Raw genomic sequence first — 11,540 nt, 5'->3', positions numbered from 1 at the left:
TAGAAACTGTTAAAATGAGCATTCTTCATTTATGTTGTACAAAAAACATGTTTTTTGACATTATAACTGAACTTCAGGCAGCGGATAGTATTATATACAATACAATGTATTTTAGTTGTTGCATATAATATTCCCGATTGACTAAAGTTTAGTCACACTGTTAAAAACCGCCGACCGGGGTGGCCGAGCGGTTCTAGGCGCTACAGTCTGGAACCACGTGACCGCTACGGTCGCAGGCTAGAATCCTGCCTGGGGCATGGATGTGTGTGATGTCCTTAGGTTAGTTAAGTTTAAGTAGTTCTAAGTTCTAGGGGACTGATGCCCTGAGAAGTTGAGTCCCATAGTGCTCAGAGCCATTTGAACCATTTTTTTTTGGGTTAAAAACCATGTTTGGTGCATAACATAAATGTTCTCAGGTTAACAGTTTCCAAGCCAATGTCGAGACCTCACAAAACTTAGCATTATAACCATTTAACTTGTAATATTGCGTAGTTTATTTGCCATTAGGTAAAGTGTTATTTTGGCAAGAAACGATTTTGATAGCAACACGCTACGCAGGCGGATTGCATTCTTGTTCCTTATGTCTGGTTACCTAACGACAAGTCAGCTGTTTCCTGAAGATAGCCCAATAACTGGAAAATTAGTTTCAAATAAACAAAAAGAAGTAGAACAAAAACAGTGGGCTTGTTAGCCAACTTTAAATCGTTTTTGCGAGTTGCCTTTCGGTAATGGAACATGTAAGGGGTGGAAGACAGTGGTTTCGCGTATACTCCCAATCACATATGTTTAGGTGGCGTGCGGAGTATAGAAGTAGAATGCCAAAAGATTGACTCCGACTTGCTAACTGCCCTTACTCCAGCGTCAGAGTGAACCGAAGCGTCTTCTCTCTCAGTGGCTGACGACTTTCCTTTGTCTCCGCTGTAAAAGGTTAGCAGAGATGTAGCTTTATATGTATATGCACTGCGACTCCGTCGCCGCAAGACGCGTCGGGTCGCTCTCCGCCTCCCAGACAGCTCGCGAAAGGGGAAGAAGCTCTGCCCGGGAGAAACCACGTCAAGCACGCCACTCGCTGCCCGTCGTGCGCGCGGCATCTCCGGCGCCGGTGGCAGCCAGAAAGAATTTATACGGCGGCGGTGGCGGCGCGGCGGCGGCGGCGGCAGAGACGTCAGTCGCGGTTTGTGGCACCGGGACGCACCGCCCGTAATATCGCAGGGCCTCGGCGGCGGGCGCGCGGCGCTGCGTAACGGTCGGCAGTAAAGCCAGCCAGCCACTCCGGCAGATGAGAAACACGGGCGCGCCGCAGCTGGCTGAGGACCGCGCCGACGCAAAACACAGCACATTAATCTTTCAGCTTATCGTAAAGCGGCGCGTCGCGGAAGAGGGCAAGTTCACGGATGTTGAAGGTCGCTTCCCAGACAAAGCCGGCTGCTTATTTCCGCGGTGAGAGTTACACAGTAGCACTGTTTGGCAGAACTCGGCCGTAAAACGAAATTTCTGCAAATAAAATTCTATCGAAGTTTTCGTCGCCTCGAGTGATCGTCAGTCGGGGGAAAGCTCGCAAGTTCTTAAACACATGCCGCGGCTGCATGCTGCAGACAACTTTATTAATGTGTATCACTGCGAAATGCTTCATTTTACGAGGGCCAGTCAGTAAGCACGAGTAATGTAACACCTTTTTTCCTGAAAGCATGTTAGTTTCGTTCAGGATTCCAGTACACGGTGTTATTCCACAATCTTCTGGGTAAAAAATTCTGTTTCGTAGTATAATCTCCGCTCACTACGACTGCCTTTGCCACCTTACTGGGAGGACTCGTATGCCCGCACGTTACCACTGTAGATCCGAGGCAAAGACTTACTACATCAATAACCTCATCATCATTTACATTACATCTACAACCATACTCCGCAAGCTACCTGATGGTGTGTGGCGGAGGATAGTTTGAGTGCCTCTGTCGGTTCTCCCTTCTATTCCAGTCTCGTATTGTTCGTGGAAAGAAAGACTGTCGGTATGCTTCTGTGTGGGCTCCAATCTCTCTATTTTATCCTCATGATCTCTTCGCGAGATATACGTACGAGGGAGCAATATACTGCTTGACTCCTGGGTGAAGATATGTTCTCGAAACTTCAACAAAAGCCCGTACCGAGCTACTGAGAGTCTCTCCTCCAAGGTCTTCCACTAGAGTTTATCTATCATCTCCGTAATGCTTTCGCGATTAGTAAATCATCCTGTAACGAAGGGCGCTGCTCTCCGTTGGATCTTCTCTATCTCTTCTATCAACCCTATCTGGTACGGATCCCATACCGGTGAGCAGTATTCAAGCAGTGGGCGAACAAGTGTGCTGTAACCTACTTCCTTTGTTATCGGACTGCATTTCCTTCGGATTCTTCCAATGAATCTCAGTCTTGCATCTGCTTTACCGGCGATCAACTTTACATGGTCATTCCATTTTAAATCACTCTTAATTCCCACTCCAAGATAATTTATGGAATTAACTGCTTCAAGTTGCTGACCTGCTATATTGTAGCTAAATGATAAAGGATCTTTCTTTCTATGTATTCGCCTGACATTACACTTGCCTACATTGAGATTCAATTGCCATTCCCTGCACCATGCGTCAATTCGTTGCAAAACTTCCTGCATTTCAGTACAATTTTCCATTGTTACAACCTCTCGATATACTACAGCATCATCCGCGAAAAGCCTCAGTGAACTTCCGATGTCATCCACAAGGTCATTTATGTATATTGTGAATAGAAATGGTCCTAAGACACTCCCCTGCGGCACACCTGAAATCACTCTTACTTCGGAAGGCTTCTCTCCAGTGAGAATGACAAGCTGCGTTCTGTTATCTAGGAACTCTTCAGTCCAATCACAGAATTGGTCTGATAGTCCATATGCTCTTACTTTGATCGTTAAACGACTGTGGAGAACTGTATCAAACGCCTTGCGCAAGTCAAGAAACACGGCATCCACCTGGGAACCCGTGTCTATGGCCCTCTGAGTCTCGTGGGTGAATAGCGCGAGCTGGGTTTCACACGATCGTCGTTTCTGGAACCCATGCTGATTCCCGCGGAGAACACCTCCATTGGGCCAAACTTTCGTTAGGTGGCGAGGAATCCAGCTGGCACACACCATGGGGTACACCAATGGTGGACGAGTATGTCAGCACTACCAACAGAAACATCCAGTTGTTCCGCAAAGTGTTAGATGGCGATCTTCCGATCAATTCAGATGAGACTGTCCGCACGTTTCAGCGTTGCAAGAGTCGCATCTGTGTCCGTCCAGACGTCACGCAGAAGATCAGACAGGTTCGCGTCACCTTGCTGCGTTGAAGACAGACGCCTCGCCCAACGACTCGTCGTGCTTTTGTTCACTGTCAGGTCTCTGTAGATGTAATGCAAGCGTGTAAGTAGCCTGTTTATAGGTTTGTAGGTTGTCAGTGCTTTAGTCTCCATTAATATCACTGACAGCGCTATGCGCCGTCTGTAAGAGACTCTGTGGCGGGTCTGACTCGCAGTTAGAACTTAACAGGTACCAGTGATGGAGGTTACAAGCAGTGTTAGCGGTAGAGGACGGTCTGGAAGTGTGTCCGTCATGGAGATTTAGTATTGGTTGGAAATCGATGGTAAAATTAAAGTGGAATTATGGACGATTATATAAATTTTGGAACTGGATTTCTCATGATTAAGGTAAAATCTGCTAAATACATTGTTTGTTCGACAACAACATCTTTCCTTTGCTAACCTCATGCCTATTAGTAGTTAGAGCCTACAGTAATTAGAATCTTTTTATCTACCTGGCTGTATACTTGCTGTATTTGATGCAGTTCGTGTCATGAAGATTTTCTGTGAGGTAAGTGATTTATGAAACGTATAGGTTATTGTTAGGATTTCTTCTGAAACTTCCTGGCAGATTAAAACAGTGTGCTGGACCGAGACTCGAACTCGGGACCTTTGCCTTCCGCGGGCAAGTGCTCTACCAATTCAGCTACCCAAGCACGACTCACGCCCCGTCCTCACAGCTTCACATTTGCCAGTAACTCCCTCGTCTCCTACCTTCCAAACTTTACAGAAGCTCTTCTCATTCTGGAAACATTCCCCAGGCTGTGGCTAGGCTACGTCTCCGCAATATCCTTTCTTTCAGGAGTGCTAGTTCTGCTACATTCGCAGGAGAGCTTCTGTAAGGTTTGGAAGGTAGGAGACGAGGTACTGGAAGATGTTAAGCTGTGAGGACGGAGCGTGAGTCGTGCTTCAGTAGCTCAGTTGGTAGAGCACTTCCCCGCGAAAGGCAAAGGTCCCGAGTTCGAGTCTCTGTCCGTCACACAGTTCTATTATGCCAGGAAGTTTCATATCCGCACACACTCCGTTGCAGAGTGAAAATCTCATTCAGGATTTTTTCTAATTCAGGACCATTCTTTCGTGTTAATTAATAGTCAGATTGCGTTGTGTTTGTGTATTATGGGTTATAAATGAATAGAATAGGTTTGAGCTGTTTGTCAGGGAAAATTCTCTAGGTCAGTGCTGAAACGATAAAGACAAACAAAGTGACAGTACGTTCAGCTTTGCTCAGCAGTTTTAGAAGGTTCAGTTGCATTAAGCATTTTAAGTAAAAATGTAAAAGTTTCACCTTCTCAGTTATTTCAGTTCAAGTAAAAATTTTATATTTAAAAGTTTCAAGCGCCTAAGAATATTTGCGATGCTCTGGTTTTCCGTCAGAGGGAACTCAGTGACAACTCTCTGCTTACCTCCGTTACCGACCTCACTTTGAAGGTTACGCCACCAATCGAAACTTCATGGAACTATGGTAGATGAAGCGGGAATATTTCACGACGTCCCACTAAGCCGAAACTGGCAGAGGAAAAAAATTATGTTGCCTTACTTATTTAACACACCCAACCTCCTGTACATAAAAAACATCCAGTCGCGCAACGTTACCGGCTTAGCTTTCGCATCAGCTGTGAACATGAGTTCTCATATTTCATTCATCAAGATCACAGGATCCCCATCTGTACTCCGTAAGTCACCATATGTTGTGTGGCTTTCTTTCCTGTTTCAGTTGAAAATGGTCCACGGGAAGAAAGACTTTTGGTAAGCTTCAGTGCAAGATCGAATTTCAGTGCTTTTACCTTCATGTTCTTTTCGTAACATATGTGTAGAATGGAGCAATATATTGGACGATTTTTCTAGGAATAAGTACTCTGAGAATTTTAACAGTAAAGCACACCGTGGTTCACAAAGAGTCTTTCGTAGATGTGCGTGAAATTGGATGAGCATCTCCAGTGTGCTTTCGCGCTTTCTGTATGAATCTGTAATGAAACCTACACCTCTTCTTCCGAACTTCTCTGCATCATCATCATCTGTTTCAGTACTCTGCAAGCCACTTGACAGCTGTGTAGCTCAGGGCACTTCTGGTACCATTAACTGATCTCCGCTCCCTGTTCCATTCGCGAATGGCGCGTGGGAAGAATGGCTGTTGATAAGACTATGTATAGCTCTGTTTCTCCAATTTTCACGTTGCGGCCATTTCGCGAGACGTACATGAGAGGGAGTAACATGTTGTTCAGCTTTTCGTAGTATGTCTCTCCGTGTCGCACAACGCCTGTCTTGCAGCGAGGGACTGCCACTGGAGCTTGTTAACCACCTCTGTAACAGACTCGCACTGACTATACGATCCCATTCCAAAACGCGCCACTCTTCGTTGTATCTTCTTTATCTCTCTCATATTTACTATCTGGCAAGGGCAACAGACTGAAATAACAATACTCAAGAATCGCTCCTTGTAAGCCATTTCTGTAGTAGGTGAATTACATTTAAGATTCTTCGTATGAATCACGGTCGGGCATCTGTTCTTCCTACTATTTCTTTTATGTGGTTATTCCACTTGACGTCACTCTGGATAGGTACTTCTAGATGTTTCACAGTTGGTACTGTTCCCAGCATTTTCTCATTAACAGTAAAGTTGTACGACAGTGGTTTTCTTTTGTCATCAGCGGGGAGCCTAATGGCACTTTTGACGTTATCCGTTAGTTCATTTGTACAAGTACTGAGAAAAATAATTCGCCTATAGTAGTACAACGGTGTAGTCTCGACATTACATTTACGTCTCATGGTTTCTCACCCGTAAGTATGACTGCTGCACTCCGTTTACTGGGTAGTCTTCACGCCACTCACAAAGTTAGTCTGAGATTCCGTCTGCTCTTCTTTCATTCATTAGCTAACAGTGCGGAATTGAATCTGAGACTTTCTGGAAGTCTTGAAACACTTTACCAACCAGGGCGCTGGTTTCTGCTACCTTCTGGGTCTCGTGCACGGATAGAACGAGTTGGGTTTCGCACGTTTATTGATTGCAGAATTCTTATTGATTCATACAGATGAGTAATATAATGCGCGATTTTGAAACATGTTCCAAAGTTCTACAAAATACTGACGCAGGCAGTATAGGAATATACTTTTGTTTTCGACTACTATTCTTGTAAACGTAACTGACCTGTGCATTTTTTCAATCACTATAATACTTCGTTCCTCCAGCAAAATATGAAGCGTTGTAAGCTCCCCACTACAACTCTTTCAGTCTGAAATGTAGCCCATATTTAACTCCCGCTCTATAAAAGTCTCCGTATTACAAAAACTATGTCCCCACCATCTGTTATCCAACTTAAACTCATATGTTAAACTTTGGCTAAACAGAACCTAATTTGAAGTGAACTGTAACTGGTCTGAAGACAAATTGTCTTTATATTAAATGCGTAACTGAAGCAAAACAATTATCTTATCCTAATCAAAATTTCCACTGAACTCCTGTCTTGATAACAGTTTTGCTTATTTCACGAAAGCACAACAGCAAACAGCAAGCAGGCAGCGCGTAAATAAAAATTCCAGCTCTTGCATACCACATGTGGTAATCCGTAATGACGAACAGTGGGGTAGGGAGAGTAACTATTCCTATAAAATATTCCAAGATAACAATTTTAGAATGAAATATATGCTCAAGAAGACAGAGTAAAGCTTCGCGTGATCTTCACACATAACATAGATCTGAAGAATATTGTGCTTAACAAAATGAACAATGATTCAAAGTGGCTACAGCTTAATAGAGAATTTCTATAAAAGTCAAACAGCTTAATCAATTAACATGATTCAGGTAGGTGAGGCGGTCCTTCTCTTAGCTTTGAGCCAGTTAACAAGCTCCCAATTATCATTTCTACAAATAAGGAGCACAGTGCTGCAGCCTTACCTCAAACTTCTTCCCTCTTTTATTTAATTAAAAAAAGTTATTAAAAATTTATTTTCCTCTAGCTTTCCAATAAATCTTTCCTCACCTAACAGATACAGTCATCTAACAGGTACAGTCACACGTGAACACAGCACTAGAAAATACGTCCACCACCGACCACACTTCAACTCAGAATGCATCAGTTTACGCAGAGGCAAAGACTGTACCACGACAAGACCAAAGATTGTTTAACAGCAGCATAACTTGGTTTGTCTCTGACGTGCACATAGATAACATACAAAAATCAAAATGACATGACGGCCTAACATGTTGCTAGAAACGAAGCAGTTTCTATCGTGAATTCTTTGTAGAATCGTATAGGTGGCGCACCAGATCCAATCGCCTCTCCTCTGCTGAAGGATTTCAGTAGACTTTTTTATCCTATTGTCACTTATTTCGATACTTGACATTCTGACGAGCGTACAGCGATTTCCGTGAGCAAGCGCTTTACGATGTTCCTCACTGAAACAGTTTCGAAAAAAGGAATTTAGTATTTCGGCTTTCCCTCATTCTACGACTCGTTTCCATTATGCTGACGGAGAATCTTAACAGATAGCTGTGATCCGTTAAATGATTTAGCAGAACATCGAAGCGTTTTACTATTTACTGCCAGATCAGCAGATGCCTGCCTCTCCTTGCACTAGTTTTGGCTTCTTTCAGTTTTTATTTGGCCGTGAGACCTTAGTTACCTCTTTGCTTTCGGAACGGCTTTCTAATACGGCTGTCCAACCAATGCGGGTCTTTCTCATCCCTCAAAGCTTTGCTCGGAAAAAATAACTTCCTAAGGTTTATTGTAGAGTGCTCTTACACTTATTGCGTTTTTGCTCAACATTTTCATTTTCAGAGATGAACGTTTCATCTCGGCTGCTAAGGTATTCTGAAATGAGTTTCTTGCCGCACTTTCTAAGTAGAAATGTCTTCCTTCTTCTTTACATTTCTATTTACAGCTGTATTGTTACCTTCACGTGTTTGTTCTATGATTAACTGCTTAGTTAAATGTCGGAAATTCCTGAGTCCTTATAACCCGTTCCAATGCCCTGTGTCTCCCGTATTAAGTTGTTATCTCTCCATAACATTATAACATGGCCAATAAATTAAAGCAAAAATTCTTTCAACTTTGCCATAAAATGTTCCGCCACCTGTACCAACCTTACTAGATGCTATCGTATGATTTACGGCCATAAACATGCCTTCATCTGCACTTAACAAGCGTTAGGGGCGATCATAAAGTTTCCGTTTAAAGGCGTTGCTGCATAGTACATGCAGCGCAGAGTGATCCCGATGCCGGAGTGTGAGCACCGAACCCAAGTGTAGGCCATTAAGCGGGAGACACTCGCTCACCCACCATATAATTCTGATCTCTCCTGAAGCGATTATGGCAACATCTCTCCCTTATGCCGCAAGACCCTCCGTTCAGGTTACCAACACTACAGCAGCACAAGGGCAGCATAAAATTTGTGAAAAAACTGTCGAGATCGCAATGGTTCTTTTGTTTAAAATGACAGGTTTCGGCCTAATCTTAGTCGTCCTCAGAACAGCACCATAGCTGAAGTTGACAACGTCCAGAACAGTCACCAGACCTCAGTCGCTTTCTATTGACTGTTCTGGACATTGTCAACTTCAGCTGACGGTGCTATTCTGAAGATGGCGTAAGACTAGGCCGAAACCCATCACCTTATGTAAAATAACCATCACGATCTAGACTGTTTTTTTCACTAATTTTACATAGCTTTCAAGATCGCTGTTTCCCAAAAACTTTACCAAACATTTTGGACAAGGGCAACAACCTGAAGCCTGTTGAATGTGGCCAGTAGAGCTTCCAGCTGTTCGCGGACAGTGCCAATTTCTGTCTTCGTCTCATGTACACAACAAGTGCAATACCTATCCACCTTTAATGTTCCTGTCTACAATAATTAATATAACACTAACCCAAACAGTCGCTCGGTCTAATGCAATTACTGCTGCTACACCACATCTGGCTATCATTACACTAAAAAGTGAACTCACACAGCACTAATTATCGGAAACAACACAAACACTTAGAATAAGTTAGTCGACATCAGTCACAGATACTATTTATTTCTGAGTACAAGAACGTGAGAATAAAGACTAAGCTAAACCCTATGTATAAACAGGAACTGCTGCTTCTGCTGTCGCATGCTGTCGACGCCGCTATTTTGGCTCCATTAACATCAGTGTACTGTTTGCATCCTAACCACATGTTCTTTATGCTTAGAAAATTCAAATAGGTTGTTTGTTGTCGTGTGATATGTTAACACACGGTGTGGACTCTTGTGTCCACCTTGTTCAACGTTAATCTTTGATTTGCAACTCTGCACAACTACATTTCTCCCACTATAATTATTATATTTGGCACTCGAAGATGTTGCTGTCAATCCCACGGTAATTAATGCCAGGACGTTGTCAAAGATAGCACCAAAACTTCTCTGGCGAAGTTTCGTCGGGAACAGCGTTGCAAACAGAAATCGTTGTGTGTAACGAACCGTTAAATCAGCCCGGTCCCCTCTGTAAGACTCTCGTGAAAGTTTTGCTGTCTTCGCAAGAGAGCTCATAGTCTTTTATTGACCATAAATCGTAAGAGATGGATGGATGTAAACTAATTTACCATGTCTCTTTATTGTGTTCATGTAGACGAATTTGTCGTTCAAGTGTTTACAGTGATTTATTTTAAATTTAACAGATCAATCGTCCATGACGAACGTCGTAAACACACGTGGGTGGTATCTCTTTATTTGAAGATAAGCGAATCAAGGCGTTCAGGTTGAAAGCATTTTCACGCCTTATGAAGACAGCACGAGGAGGTGTAGTGAAACAAAGACAAGAGTTTATCGCCCTGTCGATGACGAAGGTATGAGGAATCTGAAGAAGAATATGAGGGTGGAAATACACTGTTCCAAACTATTCCGGACTGAAGCCGACTTTGTGGAATTTGTGTTTCAGGCCGCGTGAGTATTGGTATGCAAAGGTCCGTCGCCGGGCTACAGTACTGCATTGCTATTTAACATTCTATACGCCGGGAGCCTCAGGATCTCTTACAAGGTTGAAATTTCCATGAAATTATCCCACTGTTTTCGATATGCGGAAATATAAACCAGGGAGTTCATAGTACAACACTTCCCATTTTTATCAATGTAGTTGAAAATGATGACATCCTGCGAGCCACAAAAACCATTGCCACAATTTTGTGCGTGTGCGTGCGTGCGTGCGTGCGTGTGTCTTGTATCTTCCTACACTACCATTTGCAGTAAAGTTTTGCCTTCGAAGCGTAAGGACCTGATCGGTGATAGCTTGATAATCACATAACGTTACCATAAGGGTCTTCTTAATTACATTGTATTGTCTCAAACACTCCTGCTCTTCGAGCACTCTTGCTGTAAAGTCAGTAAACTTGTTTACGTTGTTGCGTCGCAAGAAAATGTTATACTTGGCGCGACTGGGGAAATATTAAGATACATCTCTCAAGTAATTTAAGATGCCGCATAAGCGTGTCAGACGAAAGTTTGAATGTCCTGTATCGTCAGGAACTTGCGCTACTATACCAGGTGGTTACTATATCGAAGGTCGCAGCCAGAGTGCAAATGTCAACGAAGTGGAAATATCAACGACACACTAGAAAATCAGAGCTATTGTAGCTACGATGACCTAGTTGCTTCACATTTGAGCCAAAGGCTCGTTGTGGCTGACGTGACCAGAACTGCTGCTGTAGCAAAACGAGTGTACATCAAGGATAAATAACCCTCATTTTTAGTCGAAGGTACTGCAGCCTGCCGGCCTACAGTCTCAAGGAGGAACCTATGTCGGTCCACGAGTTTACGTGTCTACGAGTCTCTATGACTCAACCTCTGGGGACTCTGACGCTGCTACCTGCTACCTGCTACTGCGAAAGCAAAGAGAGCTTCACTCCAAGTTTAAACGCGGCCAAAACCTCTCAGACAAACAGAAGCTAAACGATGTCAAAGTTAGCGTAACGAGGGCTATGCGTGAAGCGTTCAGTGAATTCGAAAGTAAAATTCTATCTACCGACTTGACAGAAAATCCTAGGAAGTTCTGGTCTTACGTTAAATCAGTAAGTGGATCGAAACAGCATATCCAGACACTCCGGGATGATGATGGCATTGAAACAGAGGATGACACGCGTAAAGCTGAAATACTAAACACCTTTTTCCAAAGCTGTTTCACAGAGGAACACCGCTCTGCAGTTCGTTCTCTAAATCCTCGCACAAACGAAAAAATGGCTGACAACGAA

The sequence above is a fragment of the Schistocerca piceifrons genome, chromosome 1 (genome assembly GCF_021461385.2).
Source record: "Schistocerca piceifrons isolate TAMUIC-IGC-003096 chromosome 1, iqSchPice1.1, whole genome shotgun sequence".
NCBI lineage: Eukaryota > Metazoa > Arthropoda > Insecta > Orthoptera > Acrididae > Schistocerca > Schistocerca piceifrons.
The sequence above is the reverse complement of the archived record's forward strand: the minus strand, read 5'-3'. Positions refer to the sequence as shown.